Source organism: Lepidochelys kempii, chromosome 2 (genome assembly GCF_965140265.1).
Source record: "Lepidochelys kempii isolate rLepKem1 chromosome 2, rLepKem1.hap2, whole genome shotgun sequence".
NCBI lineage: Eukaryota > Metazoa > Chordata > Testudines > Cheloniidae > Lepidochelys > Lepidochelys kempii.
The window spans coordinates 195359461-195384664 of record NC_133257.1 but is presented as its reverse complement, the minus strand read 5'-3'; positions in this window follow the sequence as shown (position 1 = coordinate 195384664).

Genomic DNA, 25204 nt, shown 5'->3' with positions numbered 1-25204 from the left:
TTTTTGTTATGGTCTTACCAACTCACCTTCGTGGCCCCTTCTCCACCTCGACATGGTTGTAGATGGTGTAGTGGTTTCATTTAGTGGCACTAGTTGGTGGTGCTGAGAGAGGCTCTTCTTGGCTGTTGTGGAAGATAATTGATGTTAAGTGCTGGCACAGGTTCTAACGCATAATGACACTAGCAGTGCTGTCAGTGATTGATGTCAAATGTTGATACCCTCCGGTTCCATGTCCCCCTCCCTCCCAGTCTCTTCACCACAGCCTCAGTCCACCTTCTTGACCATCTTGTCCTCATCTCCCTTGCCCTGTCCCCCTCCCCCTCCCCTTCCTTTTTCTTTCCATTTAGCTGATTCCCTTCTAACTAAACCCACCCACCTTCCCCCAGAAATGGAATGGAATAAACAGTGTCACTATCACAGAGTTGACTCTGCTTTTCTGTTCGACCCCCTTCCCCCAGCCTTTGTCTTTTTGCTCTGTTTAGATTGTATGCTCTTGAGGTGGGGACCATCTGCTAGCTGTCTCTACTGCGTCTACCGCAATCGGGCCTTGCTCTTGGCTGGCCCTGAGGCACTACCATAATAAACAGATTAAATAATACTAATTTTCAGTGTTGATGAGTCACTGTGTTACTAACATCAGACACTGAAACTGTTGCTAGACTGTTTGTCTGTCTTTGGCATTTCACTTCAGTGGCACTGTGAAACTAGAATGGTTTGTCTCTGTATGGTTTCTGGTTCGGTGGTGTAAGGGCTGTTGGCAAACACTTGTTTTCCTGCTGTCAGTCATTTCTGCCTTCATGCCCCGGTTTCAATGAATTCTAAAAATCAAGAAAGAAATCAGTCAGTGATTGGGAAGGAAAATAAAGGCCAGGGAGAGGAGGAAAAGAGAAAGAAACAGGTGAATGTCAAACCAAAAAACAAACAAAAGAATTTACAGTACAATGCCTACCAAAATCAAAGCAGCAAAAGTTGCAGTGAATGAAAACCTGAGGCTGACTTGATTTACTTTCATGTCTTAGGACATTTAGTTCTGTACAGTACACTGTCCAAGGCAATTATAAATATTACAATTTCTGCCACTGAAAGGCATCCAAATTCATTCATAAGAAAACATCAAACATTGCCTGTCAGCCACACGAACACTTTATGACAGATATTTATACCAAGATAAAACTCACATCTTTAATCACTCTGAATAAGCTGTACAGAAGAGCAAACCAAGCCTAGGGTGATTGTCTCTTCTTTTTTTTTACTTTTTAAAAGATTTTAGAGAATATGAACCTGGGTTCTCAGGGAGCTGTTTTACTCTAATTTTCTTAAATGTGCTGATCTTAGAAAAAATTGTCCAGGATTTTTTTTTAAAAAATGATGTCTGGAGTTAGCCTCCTAAATCCATAGTTAGACACTGAAACAAATGGCCTGATTTTCAAAAGTGCTGAGCACTGAACAGCTTCCACTGCAGTCAATGACAGCGGCTGGGAGCTCACCTCATTTGAATGTTAGAATAAGTCCCAAGGGAGATGGATTAGTGACTAGAGGGCTGGTGAGTCAGTTAAAGATGTGTGAAAAATATCTATCCCATGAATTTCCAGTGTGTCACATAGATATCACCTCCACATATTTGTCATGATAGATGCACATTCAGCAGCACAAGGAGCAGCACAAGGGATTCACTGCATGTTACTTACATTAAAAATTAGAAAAAGCTCCTAAGAGAGGTGACTGGTAAGCTGTTCATCTCTAGGTCACGGTTTCTAATCAAGCCAGGGTTGGAAAGCTGGTACCAACCGATACCTGCGGGACCTGTGGGAAGTGAGTCAGTTCCCTTGGTGCGTCTTCCTAGTGAACAGACCCCGTGCCACAGTCAGCATCAGAGACAAAGGGCACAAAGACTGATTTATTCTCTCAACCCTAGCGGTGCCCCTGCCAGGTAATAGCTGATGCCCATTTTGTGGGAAGATTGTGCGTAACTTCTCCTTCTGAGACTAAATAGAGGACGTCAGTTTCCAATATTTTAATTTGGCAACTTTCATGAACATTAACTTCTTTTTCTTACATTTCTCTCTCACTTATTTTGTATGAATTGGTCAGTTTAAAATTGTGAATGGCATGGAGCTTAGTTTAGAACACAATTTTAGCACAGTAAAAACCTTTCTGTGCTACATAATTCCACTCAGTATAATAATCATTATGAAGTCAGTTGGAGTGCAAGAAAACATATCTTCAAAGGAAAAAATACAACCATATCTACCTAATTATACATCAAAGAGTACTTAGGAATAAATTCTGTTTTTTGCAATGTTTGGGTTTTTTGTGCCTACTTTCGTCATAATTTGAGAATACTCCTTCTAGTATTAACCATAGATTTATGCTTAACTGTGCTCAGATATTAGAAGTGTCCAAATGTGCTTTTACAAATTCATTCTATTCCCATCATTAGAGATTCTCATTTCATATTTCTTGTAACTCTAGTCCATTCTTCTTACAGAAGTATTTCCACTGTGGTCCATTTCTTAATAACTGCAGTCTTGTCACAGTTCAGCATAATATTTTAAAAGGGCATAAAGGTCCAATTATACCAGTTTTGTATTTGCTATTTGTATTTCAGTTTTCAATTATTTTCACATTTGTGTTATCTTCTCTACAAAAATGTTTATATAGTGGAATTCTCATAGTATATGCAAGAATGCATCAGACTCTGATACTTACCTCGTACATTGTCGGGAAACATTTTTATTACACTTGCTGTATCATATATAGAAGTAAATTTATGCTGTGACATTTGAGATTTGGCAGCATTACTCCCATGTACATTAATGGAAACCTTGCTGCTGAAACCTCTGATGCAGTGCTGAAAATGTACCCCTGAGTAGTATGGTAACATAAAGTAAAATAAAATACTGTCTCAAGACATTTTGAACCTAAATGCATATTTTAAACCTCATATGTTTAGGTTTGTCACAAACCATACTTTTCCCAGTTTTGTTTTAATTTATCATTATTATTGGCTAACTCACCAATATGCGTGATGCCTCGAAGGCATGCAATCTAAACAAGACTAGGGAGTCAGAGCTTTCAATGTGTAAAATGATATAACTCCATTGACTTACACCAGCTTGGGATCTGCCCCATAATATAGACAGGATGTACTGAGAAGCCAAGAGAAATGAATGACTAAAATTCTTTTATTTTAATTCCATATTAATATTTTTGCGGATTCACTTCTTGTGGGCATTCTGAAAGAAGGAAGACTCTGGGTGGGACCTGCATGAATAGAGAGTAGTAGGTCATTGATCAGAATAGCAAGGGCGTCCCACAGACAGGGGAAGTGTTGAAAAAAACCAATGGAGATAGAAAAAACAAATGAAGGCTGGGATCATTAGCAGAATGGAGAAAGGGGGATAGTGATATAATAAGAGACTAAAGTTGAGTGTAGCCCTGGTGGCACAAGCTAACCACCCCAAGTATATACCTACCGACTTGGACGGGTATGTACTTAGGGTGACTAGCCCCTCTGCTGCTCACCCCACCACAGCTATGTTCTATTTTCAGCACACTAGCGCAGGTATGTCTCCTTTAGCTGAAATGTACACCTTCAGCATGAAGGCAGAGATGTAGGCCAGAGCAGAGTTATGTAGGGCTTTAAAGACAAGGAGTTTAAATTCATGCAGTGGAAAATGAGCTGGTGGAAAACTTAAAGAGGTGATGTGATCAGATCAGTAGGTGAAGATGATGAATTTTAGTGGCCATGTTTAGGATGGACTGAAGGGGAACAATATAGATGTCAAAGAGTATACAGAGGAAGGAGGCTGCAGTAATCAAACCAGGAGATGGAGCATGGAGAAGAGTGTCATGTGTCTGATTTGGGAGGGAGAGACAGTCAGGTGCTCACAATACAGATATGTCTCCTATATCTTTGCACTACCATCAAGCTAAAGGCACATCCCTGACACAAAGGCCACTCCCCTGACAATTTTCAAATCCTTGCTCCAAGGCTAGAGCATTTCAAAGAAGTCTCAAGAATTTGAGCAAACCAATGTAATGTTTCTTAGATTTGTTCTCAGAAATAGCTGGACTGTTTGGGCCGAAATTTTCAACAACAACAAAAATTCAGCTGGAGCAAACAACTGGTATGGAAAGATTTTAAAAACTGGCTAAATTATAGGCAATGGAAAACAAGGTTTTATGGTGGGAATTATTGAGCAATTAAAGTAGTAGGTGGGGCAGGTAACCTCACCTATAATATGCACTGATTAAATAAAAATTGTTTGACAAGCAGTCTGACTATTTTTCCATTTTCTGGTACTGTAATACTGGAACTAAAAAATAACTCCTCTGTTTCCAGAGCAGCTTGCAAGGCTTAGAAAAATGGCTACAATTAGAGCCAATGGGAACCCTACAGATAAATGGGAGTCATACAGCTAAAACATCACAAAATATTTAGCCATTTTTCCTAAGTACAATTTTTCTGTTTAAAAAGGAACATCTGATTCAAATATTGAAATGTTGTTGCTAACTCACTCACTTTTTTATGAGAAATATCCAAACTCTTTTAATAGTCCTTCTAAAAGCACTTTAAAATTCCTTCTTAGAAAAAGATACCTTAAATATTTTAATTCCCAGACCAGCAGTGTCACAGGAGACCATTATGAAATCTTCAAGTAAAATCTACTTTACAAAAAGTAAATATTGATATTGTTATACAGTTAAGAGGTGGAATATTAAAATAAACTAGTAACAATACTTTGAACTTTTCTATGGACTTCTATCCGCAGACCTTGGAGAGCTGTACCTATATTACTGAGTTAAGATTCACATTTTCTCTGGAAAGTAGAAAACAGGATGATCCTCATTTTAGAGAGGGGGAAACTGAGGCCTACAGAGAAATAACTAATTTCTCCACGGTCACCCAGGTGATCACAGGAGAGCCAAGAAGAGAACACAGAACTCCTATGCTTAGCCACAGATCCATCTTTTCCCTCTGTCATAAAAATGAAACAGGGAATTTTTTCTAAGACATGTTCATACTTCCTAGATCTTATTCTGAACAGAACCATAATAAAAGAACATACTGTATGCCTTAATCTGGCAGACAAAAAGAAATTACAAATCTGGCAGAGCCAATATGCTAGTTAAATATCAGGATCAAATGTACAACATGGTGAAAATGAAAAGCAAAGTTCCAGCAGTGTTTGGTCACTTTTCTGTAAGCTATTATAACAGACAAACGGGAATAAGGCTGTGTGGAAAGATTAAATTATGAGATAAAGCATAAAATAGAATTACCTGAATGTAAAGAAATTAAAGATGGAAAATGTGACTAATGATGAAGTGGGAGAAAGAAAACACACTTTTACATGCACCCATTTGTGCAGTGTGGGAGAGAATACACGCTATTCCTCATTTGATATGTAATACTCATCAGATTCTATCCCCCATCCACATCCCACGCAAAAACTGTGGCTACATATACTGCAGGGAAATATTACCACATGCTCATCAACATTGGAGTCTTACAGGGGACTGATCCCTTAGACAGTGGCGGGCAGGCAGGTGGGGGGGGGGAAGGAAAGGGGAGAGTAACGAATGCAGTACTCCAGCATTATCCTGAGATGATGCAAAAGGGACACAAGGGAATCTCTAGCTCTAAAACAGGTGATATGGGGAGATGCTTGCCTAATGTTGATTAAAATCCAGTTTGTGCCCACAGAATTTAACTGTTGGAGAATTCTCAGCTCATTTAAATAGGACCTCTAAGCCTATCATGATGCCTGAGTTGGAGTGATCTAGTGCAGAAGTGCTATTCAGGTTAAAGTTGCATGTAAGTATCATTAATTTACAATCCCAATATTTCCAAAGATTTTTAAAAGTAATTTTTAAGTAACTAAGAGGAAGAATACTAATTTCATGTAATTGCACCACTTCTCCAATCACATTACACAATAATGAGAAAAGATGAGAAGCATGGATGAAACTAGAGATTGAACAGTCCCAGAACAGTCCACATTCGGTGATGAGAAGGCATTATGCCCCGCCACTCACAATCGACACATAGTTCTTTCTACCGCTATTTATTTGGCTATGCAATTATACCCAAACAAATAATATCAGAATGACTCCACTGAGAATGCTTCAAGTTATTTTTGTTTTGGTTTTGTAATTAAAATTTTTGCAAAAATGACAATCCAAAACTGAGGGGTCCATGCCTCTGAAACTTATGTCTGACTTTGATTTGCCAGAGTTCAGATTTGATGACCATCAGGACGGCTTTCCCCTGAGTAGTGTTCCTGAGACAGTATGAGTGAGGCCTTACTTGTAGCCAGGGAGGGTTTTCTAGTTCTGTGATTATAAATCATGGAGCAGGTCCTCAAAGAATCAATCCTGAAGCACTTGCATGAGAGGAAAGTGATCAGGAACAGCCAGCATGGATTCACCAAGGGAAGGTCATGCCTGACTAATCTAATCGCCTTTTATGATGAGATTACTGGTTCTGTGGATGAAGGGAAAGCAGTGGATGTATTGTTTCTTGACTTTAGCAAAGCTTTTGACACGGTCTCCCACAGTATTCTTGTCAGCAAGTTAAGGAAGTATGGGCTGGATGAATGCACTACAAGGTGGGTAGAAAGCTGGCTAGATTGTCGGGCTCAACGGGTAGTGATCAATGGCTCCATATCTAGTTGGCAGCCGGTATCAAGTGGAGTACCCCAAGGGTCGGTCCTGGGGCCAGTTTTGTTCAATATCTTCATAAATGATCTGGAGGATGGTGTGGATTGCACTCTCAGCAAATTTGCGGATGATACTAAACTGAGAGGAGTGGTAGATACGCTGGAGGGGAGGGATAGGATACAGAAAGACCTAGACAAATTGGAGGATTGGGCCAAAAGAAATCTGATGAGGTTCAATAAGGATAAGTGCAGGGTCCTGCACTTAGGACGGAAGAACCCAATGCACAGCTACAGACTAGGGACCGAATGGCTAGGCAGCAGTTCTGCGGAAAAGGACCTAGGGGTGACAGTGGACGAGAAGCTGGATATGAGTCAGCAGTGTGCCCTTGTTGCCAAGGCCAATGGCATTTTGGGATGTATAAGTAGGGGCACAGCGAGCAGATCGAGGGACGTGATCGTTCCCCTCTATTCGACATTGGTGAGGCCTCATCTGGAGTACTGTGTCCAGTTTTGGGCCCCACACTTCAAGAAGGATGTGGATAAATTGGAGAGAGTCCAGCGAAGGGCAACAAAAATGATTAGGGGACTGGAACACATGAGTTATGAGGAGAGGCTGAGGGAGCTGGGATTGTTTAGCCTGCAGAAGAGAAGAATGAGGGGGGATTTGATAGCTGCTTTCAACTACCTGAAAGGGGGTTCCAAAGAGGATGGCTCTAGACTGTTCTCAATGGTAGCAGATGACAGAACGAGGAGTAATGGTCTCAAGTTGCAGTGGGGGAGGTTTAGATTGGATATTAGGAAAAACTTTTTCACTATGAGGGTGGTGAAACACTGGAATGAGTTACCTAGGGAGGTGGTAGAATCTCCTTCCTTAAAGGTTTTTAAGGTCAGGCTTGACAAAGCCCTGGCTGGGATGATTTAACTGGGAATTGGTCCTGCTTGGAGCAGGGGGTTGGACTAGATGACCTTCTGGGGTCCCTTCCAACCCTGATATTCTATGATTCTATGATTAAAATATGTAAATTCTACTGGATTCAGATCCAGTGCCCAGCTTTGGCCTGAATAGCTGGACCAAAAAGAGCAATGGCCAGAGTATGTCAGTGGGACTTATAAGGACTTCCAACACTTCCCCCCCACCCCCCAACACACACACACACCCTGTACCCAATTTATTCAGATAATGGAGTACAAAAGGATCCATGTATTATTTTATTATGTATTTATCATCTTGTGCCTACAGCACCCACTGAGTCAGGGCTCCACACTGCACTTGAGCTTGTATGGATTGCACCAAATCCAGAAGCAACATTTTTTGTACCACCTGAAAATTTCATTATGAAATGGATGAAATCATTTTCATACATAATTCCTAAAATTGCAAAAACAAAATAAACTTTAGTAGCATACCCAAAGTTTGCAAATGGAGAGGCTTCCTTAAGATCTTCCAGTAAGGCTATAGGCAGTACTGCTTACATTTATCTCTCAAAAAACATGCCTGTATAAAAGGAGGAAATTTCATCTGAGAAACTCACTATCGATTAGATTTTTTTTTAAAGTATAGTAAACTGAAGCTGTTCCCTAATGTATTTAGAGAAACTAAGAATTCTCAGATTATGATATTTTTAACACAGTTCTGAATTCTCATTTTTCCTTCTCAGTTGAATATTATCAAGGACAACCATATCAAAACACTGCTTGTAACAAGGAAAAGTTTTTCTCATGTACCTCAAAAAGACATCCAGGACTGCACCCTAATTTGAGAATAAAATTTACAAATTAAGATTTAGCTTGAAGGCAAATTTCCTTTCTTTTTTCCCCTCCACATATAAAACAAAGTATAAGGTCTTCTGAAATGAAACAAACACCAAATTGTTTTCAGTGTAAAAAACGGGAAATGTATCAAGTGATTAGTCATTATTGTGATGTAAGGGTATTGGCTATTTTAAAAGAGATCACTGAAATGCGGCACAGATGTTTATCTTTGCTTGTGTGCTGCAGCCAGTACTTTTGGGGAAATATTCTGAAGGATTTTACTATGAATTTTACTAGAGATGCTCAGTTTAACATACTTTCCAAGGTACACAGTTACTGAAAAACACAAAGCCAACTCCAGAATGGAAGTCCTGGTTACATTGAAGGGCTGAGGCAGTGGAGCACCTGTGTACCATCAGGTCATTGGTGCTCCAAGCACAAGATCAGGTTCACCACGGCAAAAGTCCATCCAGATAATTCCATCAGTCAGATCCACATAAAACTTTTGGTTTTAAAAAGTCTCTTAATATTGACGTTTGTTAGCAAATAATGGCTTTTAAAAAATGTTATAAATGTATGGAGGCATTTCAGGTCTGATCTTTTCTATTTAGGCACCAGTGCATCATAAAACAGCAGGAATTAATCATCAATTCAGGGAAACATGATTCTCCAGTTATCATTATTAATTATTATTATTATTATTAATATTATTATTAATATTATAATTATTATTATTATTATTTAATATTTGTATGTAGGTAGCACGTAGATGCCCTAGTCAGGTAATGGGTCCCCAATGCACTGGGCACTGTGTGCACATATAATAAAGACCAAACAGCTTACAGTCTCGTACTACATCCTTGTCCTTACAGCACTGGGCAACTGAGGACCCTGACATCCCCTGTTGGTGCCAGTGCATTGATAGACCTGTTGTATCACGTGAGGTACCAACGTGCCAGGAGACATGCTGAAGCACTGTGAAGACTGAAAAGGAGTACTTGTGGCACCTTAGAGACTAACCAATTTATTAGAGCATAAGCTTTCGTGAGCTACAGCTCACTTCATCAGATGCATATCGTGGAAACTGCAGCAGACTTTATATATACACAGAGAATATGAAACAATACCTCCTCCCACCCCACTGTCCTGCTGGTAATAGCTTATCTAAAGTGATCATCAGGTTGGGCCATTTCCAGCACAAATCCAGGTTTTCTCACCCTCCACCCCCCCACACAAATTCACTCTCCTGCTGGTGATAGCCCATCCAAAGTGACAACTCTTTACACAATGTGCATGACAATCAAGTTGGGCTATTTCCTGCACAAATCCAGGTTTTCTCACATCCCCCCCACCCCCATACACACACAAACTCACTCTCCTGCTGGTAATAGCTCATCCAAACTGACCACTCTTCAAGTTTAAATCCAAGTTAAACCAGAACATCTGGGGGGGGGGGGGAGGGGGGGAGGAAAAAACAAGAGGACACAGGCTACCTTGCATAATGACTTAGCCACTCCCAGTCTCTATTTAAGCCTAAATTAATAGTATCCAATTTGCAAATGAATTCCAATTCAGCAGTTTCTCACTGGAGTCTGGATTTGAAGTTTTTTTGTTGTAAGATAGCGACCTTCATGTCTGTGATTGCGTGACCAGAGATTGAAGTGTTCTCCGACTGGTTTATGAATGTTATAATTCTTGACATCTGATTTGTGTCCATTTATTCTTTTACGTAGAGACTGTCCAGTTTGACCAATGTACATGGCAGAGGGGCATTGCTGGCACATGATGGCACGTATCACATTGGTGGATGTGCAGGTGAACGAGCCTCTGATAGTGTGGCTGATGTGATTAGGCCCTGTGATGGTGTCCCCTGAATAGATATGTGGGCCCAGTTGGCAACGGGCTTTGTTGCAAGGACAGGTTCCTGGGTTAGTGGTTCTGAAGACTGAAGTGCCATAACTCGAGGCACTGACGACTCCAGAGGAGTAGAGCAGGGTGAACATTTTGAGAGGATGCTTCTTTCTGATGAAAAATGCAGATTCAGATCAACTGAAACATTTAGCAAACTCACGCTGAATTCAACAGATTTTTTGGTCCAGGGGTGGGGTGGATGCAGGGTTCTGACTGAAACAAAGTTGAAATGTTTTCTTTTGACATTTTCAAAACTAAATGTTTGACTTCTAGATTCAAAATGACTTTTCGTTTTGAATTTTCCTTCAACTGTATTTAATTTTTTTTAAGATAAAGAAAAACTCCAAAGTGAAACTAAACTGAAAGTCATGGTTCTGCATGGTTCATTTCAGGTCAAACAAAATGCTTCATTTGACCAGAAACAAAAAATATTTGACATATTCAGTTCACCAGGACAAAAAAATAAAATTCATTCTGGGCGACCCAAAACAATTTTTTCTAAAATTTTACAGTTCCAAAAATTCAGTTATTCTCACAGTTCGACAGAGAAGAGTGAGGGACCCAAGGCAGTGGAGGCTGATGAAACAGTCCAGCTGCCTATGCAGCAATGCATTAGCCAGTGGTGTTGCCTGTGCATCACTGGGGTCAGCAAGGAGCCTGCACTCGGAGACAGTAAAGATACAAGTATGTGGGGACTGGTGAGGTGCTCGTGCCCAAGTTACTCAAGGTACCATTGAGCTAAGGCACCTGGATGCTGAGTAGAGGAGGCTTTGGTGCCCCAGGGCAATGAAGGTGCTGGTGCACAAAGTACTTAAGGTGCTTGTTAGCTGAGTTGTCTGTCTACTAGAGCTGGGGCGTTTGTGTGTGGAGGTGGAGGAGGCACCGGCATGTCAAGAAAATGGAGGTGTGGGTGCATCACATCTCACAAGGCGCCAGTGAGTCAAGGCATTTGTGCACAGAGTTATTCAAGGCACCAAAGCGTTGAGGTGCATGGTTGCTTTGAAGGGCTGAGGAAATGGAGCACCTGTGTTCCAACAGGGACATTGGTGCTCCAAGCACTAGATCAGGTTCATCAAGGCAAAAGTCCATCCTGATAAGCCAGTCTTGGCCCAGCAGAGCCTCACAGCTAAGTCGTTGTCACTGTGCAAGAAGCAGCCGTTATCAACACATCCAGTTTAGCCATTTCTCTCCTATCGGTTCTCTAATAAAACAGAAGAACACAACACAAAGATCATCAGCAGCCATTGAAGGCTTATACTGAATAACTGAAAATAGCATGGGGAAACTTTGACTCAGAGACATGAGCTGGTAGCAAGACAAGCTTCCAGGAGTGCTAGCCGTGGGAATAGCTAACATCCAAGCCCTAGGCAGTAGCCACAAAGAAGAAAGCCCGATTGCTAAATAGCTGGCACCTCAGGCAAGCCTTAGAAAGACTAAATTAATATTTCAATGCAAGTGATACCAAGAACTGAAGGGAAGAGGAAGCCTCAGATTAATGAGGCTGACTGGGAATCAAGGAAATAATGACAAAAAGCAGGGGCAGCAGCAACAACAGCTAGAGCTGTGTGAGAACCATTGGCAGCAGCTCCCAGAGTAAGCTTCCTCACTGATCACAGCTGAAAAGTTGCTGTCTGAAGTGTTCTTGGGCCTGCAATACCTGAGGTTAGAGCATGCTTAGTAGGACAAAAAATCCTCAAGTCAGCCTGCAGAGGGTCACAAATCTCAAGAACCAGGGAGTTTCACGAGCTGATTTGCACTGCAGGATGAAACACAAGAGTATGAGTCCTGCACTGATCAAATCATTAGAGAAATTAAATTGACACCCAAAAAGTAAATTTACAAACCCAGAATAAACTGAAAACATCCAGGAAATAAAGTTCTCATTTTATGTAAATTTACTTCGTTTTATAGTTCTTTTGCCATGAACTAGGTGCCCAAATTTTGACCAGCTGAGAGCTACATTAGCAACTTGTGCAGATCCCAAGGGCCAAGCTGATCTACTTAAAAAGGAGTAGACTGCAGCCATCTTTAATATAGATGTGTGTTCTTAGGAGACTAGAGATCCTGACATGCAATGCTATATCTTGATCCAAACACCCTTCTGTTCAAATTGATATGGAGCACTGCCTGCTGGGATCTCCATATGCCTCTCCTCCACAAACTGTGGGCCACATTTGGCGACCTCTGAAGTAGAAGAAAATAGAAAAAGAAAAGAAAAGAGAGTCCAAATCATTCTGAAATTTTAACAGGTTCCTCAGCAAAGTATTAGAATCATATTTACATATTTATGCAGATCCAAGATTATGCAGAGATACTCAGAAGAAAAATTAAATGAGGAAACAAGAACAAATGTTCATGCATACTTTATCATGCATGCCAGTCTAGAAAAGTGTATTATACCCTAAAGAAGGAAACAGTAACTCAAGCGCAAAGCAGTATATTTATTGTTTTCCTGTAAGGTAAATATAACCCCATAAAGTAAGATTCTTTTACACTGAAGTATTACAGAAATGTAATACCTTCCAAGACCTTTTACAGCCCCACATTCTACAATTTCCAGGGTCACGCAGGAAAAAAAAAAGCAAGATAAATTCTTTTAAAACCAATATCATCAAAAATAGTCTGAACACAAGGATCAAAGTTTAAAGCGTAAGTTCATTGACTCCTTCAATTCCTCATCGATTAATTCTTTACAGGCTTATTTCTCACCTAAGAATTGTCATACCGTATCAAACCAATAGGCAATGCAATCTAGTCTCCTGTCTCCTACCGTAGCCACAACCTTATCCTACAGGGAAAGGTGTAAACTCACCTCCCTAATAGACAATTGTGCAACAACATGCTTATTATGTGCAGAGTTTCTTCCTAACTTCAGGAAGTTAGAGGTTGGCTTATGTCGGGAAGCATGACAATGGATATCTGTTAAACATTTTTATCTTAGCTAGTGTAACTGGGGACTGCATCTTGACATGGTGGGAAGGCTTGTGTGTTCCAGTGACCCTGAGAGCTGTGCTGGCAGGAGCTTTAACTCCTGGTGGGGCCACTCAAGCCAGATAAGCCAAAGGGGAGGGACCAGACAAAAAGCAGTCTACCTGGCAACTGGCCAAAATCAAGTGCTGAGCAGCATTCAAGTAACTTAGCAAACCTCAGGAAAATGCCAACAGTTTCAGTGGGATGAGTGCTTGGGAAGGTTTGTGGGAACCCTCGTGGAAGAGATGCCATCAAAAGATGGAAGAGTTAAATGAATGAATTTTCACTAATGGCACCCACAAACTAGAGGAAAGGCAATGGGAAACAACTCTCTGTAATTTCTCCCATGAGATTTTTCATAGCAGAACAAAGGCAAACCTTTAATCCACATGCGGTGGTGGACACTGAAACCCTCCCAGATTAGAAGGTGCAACAAACTATACTCGGGAGGAGGTTCTGGTGACTAAGAGTACTGGGTGTGGTTACGATAGTGCTGTATAAAATGTGTCAGAAAGTACAGTGCTTAAAGTTTGCATCAAAGAAAAGTGTCATCTGAACCTTCTTAAATGTAACCCTTCTGCCCGTCAGAGTTGGCAGCAACAAGGGCCAGGTTCAATATCTAGGGGTTCCATTCCAATAACACAATGCAAACCGGCTTGAGCCCCCACCCAGTGACCTGGGACAAATATATACCAGCCCCGCTGGGCGCCTCCAAGAGGCAATACTTCCCCTCTCGCAAGCACATAGTCTGAGTGTAGCAAAAGTCTTTTAATAACAGAGAGAAACAATGTGGCATTATGTTGGGGAAACACCACCAACAGGATTCATAACACAACCCATGAGCAAAAAAAAAACCCACCCCAGGCAAATTGGGGCATGCCCTTTTCCCTTTGGTTCTTGAGTCCAGCAACCCCAAATCACCCAAAGTCCCAAAAGTCCAATGCCCCAAAAGTCTCTGTCCCTGGTCAGGGCAGCCCCAGAGTTCGAAAGTTTATCTGCAGAGCTTTACCTCCCAACCTGGGTGGAAATGGGACGGGGGTAAGAGGCACCTTACGTGATCTGAAGCTGACCGCCCCATAGCTCCATAGCGGCGCTCCACTCTGCCAGCCGCCCCACAAACTCCTTCGCTCAGCTGCGCTCCGCTCCACCAGCCGCCCCACGAACTCCTTCGCTCAGCTGCGCTCCGCTCCGCCAGCCGCCCCACGAACTCCTTCACTCAGCTCCACAGCCCACAAGCAGCTCCTGCCATCCACACACTGCTCCGCGTCGAACTGCTTCACCAGCCATCCCGCAAACTGCTCCACAATATATCTTCAGGCTCCCCCACTACTTAACACAACACGCAGTGATTTCAGCTCTTAGGTGAATTCAGCTTATAGTAGGGGAGCCCCAGTGCTGGTGCACTGTCAGCCCAAAGTGAGCTCAGCAGCCTATAACTAGACTTCTAATGAAATCAAAATTAGCTCTGATATTCCACAGTGGAGAGAGGAGGAAGTGCAATTAGCATGTAAGGCCCTCACAAGTATTAATACTTGTCCCCAGCCTCTCTCCATTCACACAGTTTTGGAACCCATGACCCTTGCCTAGCGAGTGCTACTTAGTTGATGGTGAATCCCTCCATCATAACAAAAGGCCACGTACAGTTCCAAGCACAGTTCCCATAATCAGGGTAATAACAATTTATTCTTCCTGCCCCAATAACAGAGACACTGGGGATCCCACAGCAGCCAAAGTGACCATTTGGGCAGCTATGGTCTCATTCTAGGCGTGGTGGGTGTGCCTATGCAAATGAGATCGGCCCCTGAAGTTCTTTTCCACAACTTGCCACACCTCACCACCAGATGTCAGGGTGGAGCTCATCCTGACACTGCTTACATAAATGAATCATCAGAGTAGGAATATGGAGTGTGAGGAGTACATACGAAGGGAAGCCCACCATTGTGACCAAAGAATTGGAAAGATAAAAGATAAACAGCTGCAGAACGTCCGAGCTATGACGGAATGATAAGGGCCATTTCATGACAATGGATGGACATGCAGAGTGCTACTAAGGATCTGAGAAAATGAGTGAAAATGGGGTCGCATTTGTCTTATCCAAGGAGACTTCAAAATGTGGGCTTGGATATAACCCAATCAGTGATAGAATCATTACAGTTCATCTTCATGTCAAGCCAGTCAACATGTCAATCATACAGGTTTACAGTCCTACAACTGCAGCTGACAATTATGGGACTGATGAGTTCTTTGAAGAGCTTGAGTAGACACTCATTAAAACATCAAGCAAAGATATCTCCCTTGTAATTGAGGACTTGAATGGGAAAGTTGGAAGTTTAAGCTCTCATAAAGAAGTAATGGGAAACAATGGTCTTGGTTTACACAATGAGAGAGGAAGACATTTAGTTGAATCCTGCTAGTCTAATCTCCTGGTCATTCCAAACACCATCTTCACCGAATACCCTAGTCAAATGGAGGTCACCTGACAGTATGACAAGAACCCAGATCAACTGTGTAATGATACAGCAACCCTAGACTTTGACCATCCAATAGATAAAGACTTTCCCAAGTGCACACTGAGGGTCTGTGACAGGGTGTACCAGGCTCTGAGGCCCACTGCTGGTGGCCTCATGGTCATTCCACACCCTGTCCCAGAAAGAAGCAGTGGAGATGAGTCCTCCAAGCAGTGTAGAGAGACTGCGTGGGACACAGTCAATCAGTGAGAGGCTGCAGCCCAGCAGGGCATATAAAAAGAGCAGAGCAGAGAACAGTTGTTGCCTGGTGCTAGGGGAGCGTGGATGGTGTTCCTGGCTGGCTGAGGAAGCCACATGGCTGTGAACAGAGCAGTTGCCGGTAGGGACCACAGGAGCAGAGAAGGTCAAAGCCTGCAGCCCTATGGTGAGGGTGAAGTGTTCTTAAGGTGCTGGGGCTGAGGGGAAGTGGCCCAGGGAATCATAGCAGCAATGCAGTTTAGTTAAAGGGATGCTGCTATTTGTAGGGTCCCTGGAGTGGCACAAAGAGAAGTGGGTGGGCCCAGGTTTCCTCCCTTCCCCCCCCCATTAGCCACTGGGGAAGAGGCTTGAATATTGAACTGTAATACACTCCCCAAAGGGGACCTGAACTGTTTAGTGTCCCAGCTGGAGGGCTGTACCAGAAAAGTCCAGAGGGGCAAAGACATTGCCTCCAGGGAGGCATGTCTCAATACCAGGGCTGGGCCTACTTAAAGGCTGAGCCCAGAGAAGGCTACAGGAAGAGGCCTGGGTTAGGTACTGGGATAGGCCCCTGTTGGACTATATACCCTGGAAGGGGGTTGTATTTCACATTCAGACTGTGTGAGACTTGGCTGGAGGGCTGAGTCACAGAAGACCTACTGCAATTAGAGTGGTAATGCAGGTACACGCATTCGGTCAAGGGGGTGCTTGTGAGAGGTGGGTGCCACCCCTGTTAGAGGGTCAAGCCATCAACTGATTGCCCCAAACATAAAATTAAAAAAGAGAAGACATTCGGCAGGTCCACTGCATTTAGATCTGTCCAGAATCAACAAAAACGACATACATGGCTTCTGTCCAGAATATGTTTCAGGCATTGTCACGTGTGAAAAGGAGAACAACTCAAATGAACTTGGTCATTGTTCCACCAGCTCAAATACCTTCTCAATGAGCCATAGTGCAGTTTGATGCGGACTTTTTGAAATATGTACTTTGACAGCTTTGAGCATGGAAGTTTTAATTTTATGACAAAGAGTGAAAAAGAATGGCTTGGAGACTCAGGAATGTAGGAGAGAGTACTGTACAAGGAATTTAGAAGACAGATCCAAAGGCAAATTCGACAAGGTAAGAGTAAATACATCAGAGCAAAATGTGAGAACTTGAAAGCCAGAAAGAGCAATAATATAAAACGAATATTCACAGTGGTTAGACTTGTTACCAGAATTTTTTCCCTGCAATTGAACATAATAAAAGATCATGATGGCAAAATCCTCATTGAAGGTGATGATATCAGACACCGGTGGAGAGATTACTGTGTCAATCTGTATGCCTCATTAGAGGCACTCACAATACAGGATGACAGAAAGGAGACTCTGGAGCCAGAGCCATCAGTCCTGGGAGAGAAGTGGTGAGGGCTATTATGAAAACGAAGCTGGAGAAAGCACCAGCACAACTGTTAGGGAGGTCTGGTTCCATCTCTAAGAAACCGCCAGTTGAGACACTCTCATAGCCTAGAAAAAACTAAGTTCTTTAGCTCAGTAAAGAAAATTAAACATTAAGACTAAATAGAAAATCCTTCTGAAGAGCATGGAATTCAATGAATAACAAACTTGAGTGCCAATTAATCATTTAATATCCTGTCCACCCATGTTGGCATTGCTTGTGAACACATGCAGGGGCACTTACTGTGCCAGATGACAATTTTCTGTTGTTTATTTATGCGTGTTGGCCTGATGACCTTGCTAGTTTTCATGCCTGAAGGAGTGGACTGAGATTATGGCTGCCTGGACTTGGCTGCCTGAGAAGGGTCTGTATAGTGAGGAGGCTACTCTTTGAGGTAAGAAATTTTCCCAATTAGAAAGGTCGAGTCCTTGACCACCATAGTTGAAGGCACATTTATCTTCAGTAGTAACACCAGGATAAACTTGGACTGGTACTCACTGAGGAAACTTCTGGCTTTATAAAATTGAGGCCAGGAGAATAAAGAAGCCCCTTACTGCCTGCCGGTTCTTCCACGTCTGGTCTACTGTCCCTCTTATTACTTATCATATCCCCCTTTAATCTCCTCTTTTCCAAACATACCCAGTTCCTTCACCTTTACTCATACGGTTTTCATTCCATCCCTTTGATCATCGTTGTCTGGATCTCCAGTTTCTCTACATCCTTTCTATACATTGGTGACCAAAATTGGACACAGTACTCCAGCTGTTGTATATAGCCCAGTTTTCCAATATATCAAGATCCCTCTGAATTTTAGCTCTAACCTCCAAAGCGTTGGCAACCTCCCTACAGTTTAGGTGAATGTTTTCACTTTTATTTGCTTGTAACCATTTTGAACTTCATTTCTTCTACATGGCATCACTTAACCTATGTCCTCTTAATAAATTTGTTATTGATGGGTTTTTTAACTATCAACCAACTCAGTGCTGACTTTGAACAGAATGGTTTATTTGTCCCAGTTAAGTTAATAAGCTGTGATGTGGTTTTTGTCTCTTCAAAGGAACAAACCAACCTTATTATTTCTCTGAACTGTTCAGTAGAAGGCTGGACAATGGAGGGCACATAGCTTGTGGAAAATTTGGGAGTGTGTTGGGCTGACCCTGCAAGTAGTAACCAAGGTTGGTGGAAGCCAGAGTGGGTCTCTAGACAGGCTTCTGGGGTCAGAGCTGTTGAACCAGGGCTCTCTAGCACAGACACTCAAGGTATGACCTGCATGCTGATAGGATGGCTGTGAGCACACCAGGCTGGGAACTAAAGCAGCAAAACAGTTTAAGGCACCCAGGCTTGCAGGGAAAATGGTGACACACCGGTCTGGATTGAACCCCACCCCCATGACAACCGTGGCATCTCAAAACGTACAAAGGTTTGACTTGCTGAAAGCTTAATTTTATCAAGTGTGACCGATGGATGCAAATCATGGGAAATTAATGCTGCTGACAAGAAGAAAATTGACACCTTTGAGATGGTGTGCTGGCAAAGACTTTTGCATATCTCCTGGATGGAAAAGAAGATAAATCCTTTTGTTAGAAACATTACTGGAGAGAAGCAGACTCTGTTATCCTAAATCAATAGATGAAAATTTATGTGCTTTGGTCACATTAGGCATAGAAATGGAAATAATCTTTAGAAAGTTCTCATGCAAGGATTCATGGCTTCCCCCACCCTAGCCTTCAGAACCAGAGCTCCAGCCCAAGTTGTACCTTCAAAATGCTGCCTATACATCTCTTTTTAGAGCACTAGCATGGGCCCTGCTAGCCTGAATCTGTTGACCCAGGGTGGGAGGCTTACTAAAAATCTGTAGACACAATCCTAGTCTCTGTGCTTCAGTTCTCCATCTGTAAAATGGAGATAATAGTAATTTCCCACCTCACAAGGGTGTTGTGAGGATAAATACATTAATGGTATTCAGATCCTCTGGTAATGGGGGCCATAAATAATTACCTGAGATAGAAATGTCTAGCCTTCTGAATCCTGTAAACTCTTTGCCTCAATGTCTTGAAACAGTGAGTGTCACTTTCTGTAAAAAGGCATTTCCTGTTATCTGTTTTAAACTGAGCTATTGATTTAATTGTATGTGCCCTTGTTCTCATATTCTGAGAAACAATTAAATCAGAGCACCTTTCTGGCCTCCTCTAAACCATTCACTTCACCTCTTATTCATCTCTGAACCTCTGTAAATACCCTAATCTTTTTAATCTCTCCACATATGGAAGTCTTGCCATGCCTCTAATAATTTTCATTGCCATTCTCTGGACTTTTCCGTTTCATCAATATCCTAACTGAGATAGCATGACTAGAAATGAACATAGTATTCAAGATGAAGGGATACCATCAATTCATATAATAGATTTATAATATTTTCTCTACTATGCTCAATTCCTTTCTTGTAGTTGTTGGATTCTCCTGTCACTTCAACAGATGAGTGTTCAGCCAGTGTTGACTTGAGTTATGGGTTTTTGTTTTTATGGCTTTCTTTTCACATAAGAAGCTAGCCCAATCCTGTACCAGCCCCTCTGAGATGCTAGGTAAATACTTGAGCAGCTAGCCCCTCCCACCACTTGTCCCCCCACAGCAACACTCTATTTCTCACACAATCAATCAGAGTTAACACATCTCCTTGAGCTCAAAATATCACCCCAGTCCAAAGTGTAGATGTACCTTACTGTGTATGAATGGTTGCAATAATTTCATCCAATCTGCATTAATTAATTTGCATTTAGCTGAATTGTATTTCATCTACCATCACATTTCTCATTTAGTCCTGGTCTACACTAGGACTTTAGGTCAAATTTAGCAGCGTTAAATCGATGTAAACCTGCACCCGTCCACACGATGAAGCCCTTTAGTTTGACTTAAAGGGCTCTTAAAATCGATTTCCTTACTCCACCCCTGACAAGTGGATTAGCACTTAAATCGGCCTTGCTGGGTCGAATTTGGGGTACTGTGGACACAATTAGACGGTATTGGCCTCCGGGAGCTATCCCAGAGTGCTCCATTGTGACCGCTCTGGACAGCACTCTCAACTCAGATGCACTGGCCAGGTAGACAGGAAAAGAACCGCGAACTTTTGAATCTCATTTCCTGTTTGGCCAGCGTGGCAAGCTGCAGGTGACCATGCAGAGCTCATCAGCAGAGGTGACCATGATGGAGTCCCAGAATCGCAAAAGAGCTCCAGCATGGACTGAACGGGAGGTACGGGATCTGATCACTGTATGGGAGAGGAATCCATGCTATCAGAACTCTGTTCCAGTTTTCGAAATGCCAAAACCTTTGTCAAAATCTCTCAGGGCATGAAGGACAGAGGCCATAACAGGGATCCAAAGCAGTGCCGCCTGAAACTTAAGGAGCTGAGGCAAGCCTACCAGAAAACCAGAGGGGCGAACGGCCGCTCTAGGTCAGAGACCCAAACATGCCGCTTCTATGATGAGCTGCATGCCATTTTAGGGGGTTCAGTCACCACCCTCCCAGCCGTGTTGTTTGACTCCTTCAATGGAGATGGAGGCAACACGGAAGCAGGTTTTGGGGATGAAGAAGATGAGGAGGAGGAGGAGCTTGTAGATAGCTCACAGCAAGCAAGCGGAGAAACCAGTTTTCCCGACAGCCAGGAACTGTTTCTCACCCTGGACCTGGAGCCAGTACCCCCCGAACCCACCCAAGGCTGCCTCCTGGACCCGGCAGGCAGAGAAGGGACCTCCAGTGAGTGTACCTTTTAAAATACTATACATGGTTTAAAAGCAAGTATGTGAAAGGATTAATTTGCCCTGGCATTCGCAGCTCTCCTGGATGTACTCCCAAAGCCTTTGCAAAAGGTTTCTGGGGAGGGCAGCCTTATTGCGTCCTTCATAGTAGGACACTTTACCACTCCAGGCCAGTAACACATACTCAGGAATCATTGTACAACAAAGCATTGCAGTGTATGTTTGCTGGCGTTCAAACAACATCCGTTCTTTATCGCTGTGTTATCCTCAGGAGAGTGAGATATCATTCATGGTCTCCTGGTTGAAATAGGGTGCTTTTCTTCAGGGGACATTCAGAGGAGCCCGTTCCTGCTGAGCTGTTTGCCTGTGGTTGAACAGAAATGTTCCCCGCTGTTAGCCATGGGGAGGGGAGAGGGTTGAGGGGGTAGCCACGGGGTAGGGGGAGGCAAAATGCGACCTTGTAACGAAAGCACATGTGCTATGTATGTAATGTTAACAGCAAGGTTTACCCTGAAAGAGTATAGCCACTGTTTTATAAAATGTGTCTTTTTAAATACCGCTGTCCCTTTTTTTTTCTCCACCAGCTGCATGTGTTTCAATGATCACAGGATCTTCTCCTTCCCAGAGGCTAGTGAAGATTAGAAAGAAAAAAAAATGCACTTGTGATGAAATGTTCTCTGAGGTCATGCTGTCCTCCCACACTGACAGAGCACAGACGAATGCGTGGAGGCAAATAATGTCAGAGTGCAGGAAAGCACAAAATGACCGGGAGGAGAGGTGGCAGGCTGAAGAGAGTAAGTGGCGGGCTGAAGACAGGGCTGAAGCTCAAATGTGGCGGCAGCATGATGAGAGGAGGCAGGATTCTATGCTGAGGCTGCTGCAGGACCAAACCAGTATGCTCCAGTGTATGGTTGAGCTGCAGCAAAGGCAGCTGGAGCACAGACTGCCACTGCAGCCCCTCTGTAACCAACCACCCTCCTCCCCAAGTTCCATAGCCTCCACACCCAGATGCCCAAGAACACGGTGGGGGGGCCACCGGCCAACCAGCCACTCCGCCACAGAGGATTGCCCAAAAAAAAGAAGGCTGGCATTCAATAAATTTTAAAGTTGTAAACTTTTAAAGTGCTGTGTGGCATTTTCCTTCCCTCCTCCACCACCCCTCCTGGGCTACCTTGGTAGTCATACCCCTGTTTGTGTGATGAATGAATAAAGAATGCATGAATGTGAAGCAACAATGACTTTATTGCCTCTGCAAGCAATTTTTAAAGGGAGGAGGGGAGGGTGGTTAGCTTGCAGGGAAGTAGAGTGAACCAAGGGGCGGGGGGTTTCATCAAGGAGAAACAAACAGAACTTTCACACCGTAGCCTGGCCAGTCATGAAACTGGTTTTCAAAGCTTCTCTGATGCGTACCGCGCCCTCCTGTGCTCTTCTAACCGCCTGGTGTCTGGCTGAGCGTAACCAGTAGCCAGGCGATTTGCCTCAACCTTCCACCCCACCATAAACGTCTCCCCCTTACTCTCACAGATATTGTGGAGCACACAGCAAGCAGTAATAACAGTGGGAATATTGGTTTCGCTGAGGTCTAAGCGAGTCAGTAAACTGCGCCAGCGTGCCTTTAAACGTCCAAATGCACATTCTACCACCATTCTGCACTTGCTCAGCCTGTAGTTGAACAGCTCCTGACTACTGTCCAGGCTGCCTGTGTACGGCTTCATGAGCCATGGCATTAAGGGGTAGGCTGATTCCCCAAGGATATATATAGGCATTTCAACATCCCCAACAGTTATTTTCTGGTCTGGGAATAAAGTCCCTTCCTGCAGCTTTTGAAACAGACCAGAGTTCCTGAAGATGCGAGCGTCATGTACCTTTCCCGGCCATCCCACGTTGATGTTGGTGAAACGTCCCTTGTGATCCACCAGGGCTTGCAGCACTATTGAAAAGTACCCCTTGCGGTTTATGTACTTGCTGGCTTGGTGCTCTGGTGCCAAGACAGGGATATGGGTTCCGTCTATGGCCCCACCACAGTTAGGGAATCCCATTGCAGCAAAGCCATCCACTATGACCTGCACATTTCCCAGGGTCACTACCCTTGATATCAGCAGATCTTTGATTGCGTGGGCTACTTGCATCACAGCAGCCCCAACAGTAGACTTGCCCATTCCAAATTGATTCCCAACTGACCGGTAGCTGTCTGGCGTTGCAAGCTTCCACAGGGCTATCGTCACTCGCTTCTCAACTGTGAGGGCTGCTCTCATCTTGGTATTCATGTGCTTCAGGGCAGGGGAAAGCAAGTCACAAAGTTCCATGAAAGTGCCCTTACGCATGCAAAAGTTTCGCAGCCACTGGGAATCGTCCCAGACCTGCAACACTATGCGGTCCCACCAGTCTGTGCTTGTTTCCCGATCCCAGAATCGGCATTCACAGCATGAACCTGCCCCATTAGCATCATGATGCATGCATTGGCAGGGCCCATGCTTTCAGAGAAATCTGTGTCCATGTCCTGATCACTTACTTGACCATGCTGACGTCGCCTCCTCGCCCGGTATTGCTCTGCCAGGTTCTGGTGCTGCATATACTGCTGGATAATGTGTGTGGTGTTTAATGTGCTCCTAATTGCCAAAGTGAGCTGAGCGGCCTCCATGCTTGCCTTGGTATGGCGTCCGCACAGAAAATAGGCGCGGAACGATTGTCTGCCATTGCTCTGACGGAGGGAGGGGTGACTGACGGCACGGCTTACAGGGTTGGCTTCAGGGAGCTAAAATCAACAAAGGGGTTGGCTTTACATCAAGGAGTATTTCAGGCAGGACTTCACAGAGGGTTCCAATAAGAAATGGTGCACCTAAGTTATTGTTCTTATTGGAACAAGGAGGTTAGTCTGGCCTCTGATTGATACATGGCTAGATTTACCTTGCTGCACCTTCTCTGTGAGTGACTGCAGTGTGACCTAGAGGAATGAGTCCCCTAGACAGGAGGGGGGGGGGGAGCAAATGAGTACAAAACAAATCTGGTCTATTTCTTGTTTTGTTGCACTCCATCTATCTTTTACATCTTTGGCTGGCAGCAGACGGTGCAGAAGGACTGCATGCCATCCACATCTCTTGCCTGCCCGGCAGAAGATGGTACAGTACGACTGCTAGCAATCCGTATCGCCTGCCTGCTCACCATAAGACGGTTCAATAGGACTGACTGCAGGACTAAAGAGAATGACCTGGTCAAATCACTCCAAATTTAGTCCCTGCGCCCATGTCTGTCCAGGCGCTCCCAGCCGATGTGGCCAGGAGCACCTCGGACATGACAATGACGGCTACCAGTCATATTGCACCGTCTACTGCCAGAAGGCAATGGGTTGCTGCTACTGTGTAGCAATGCAGTACTGTGTCTGCCAGCACCCAGGAGACATAGGGTGACGGTTACCTGAGCGGGCTCCATGCTTGCCGTGGTATGGCGTCTGCACAGGTAACTCAGGAAAAAAGGCGTGAAACGATTGTCTGCCCTTGCTTTCACAGAGGGAGGGAGGGAATGGGGGCCTGACGATATGTACCTAGAACTACCCGCGACAATGTTTTAGCCCCATCAGGCATTGGGATCTCAACTCAGAATTCCAATGGGCAGTGGAGACTGCGGGAACTGTGGGATGGCTACCCACAGTGCAACGCTCCGGAAGTCGACGCTTGCCTCGGTACTGTGGAAGCACTCCGCCGAGTACTGCACTTAGAGCATTTTCTGTGGGGACACACACACTCGAATATATAAAACCGATTTCTAAAAAGACGACTTCTATAAATTCGACCTTATTCCGTAGTGTAGACATACCCTTAGTTTTCTTTGGTCCTTCTGAAACTGCTCATACTCTTCTCTAAACTTGAGGACCTAAATATTTTGCATCATTCACAAATTTTGATGTCTCATCTTCCAGCTCACTAATATGTTAAATAATCCCAGTCTTAACATGGACCTGGAAAATACCTTGGGATAGGGACTCTAGCAGAAATCAAATTAAATAAAG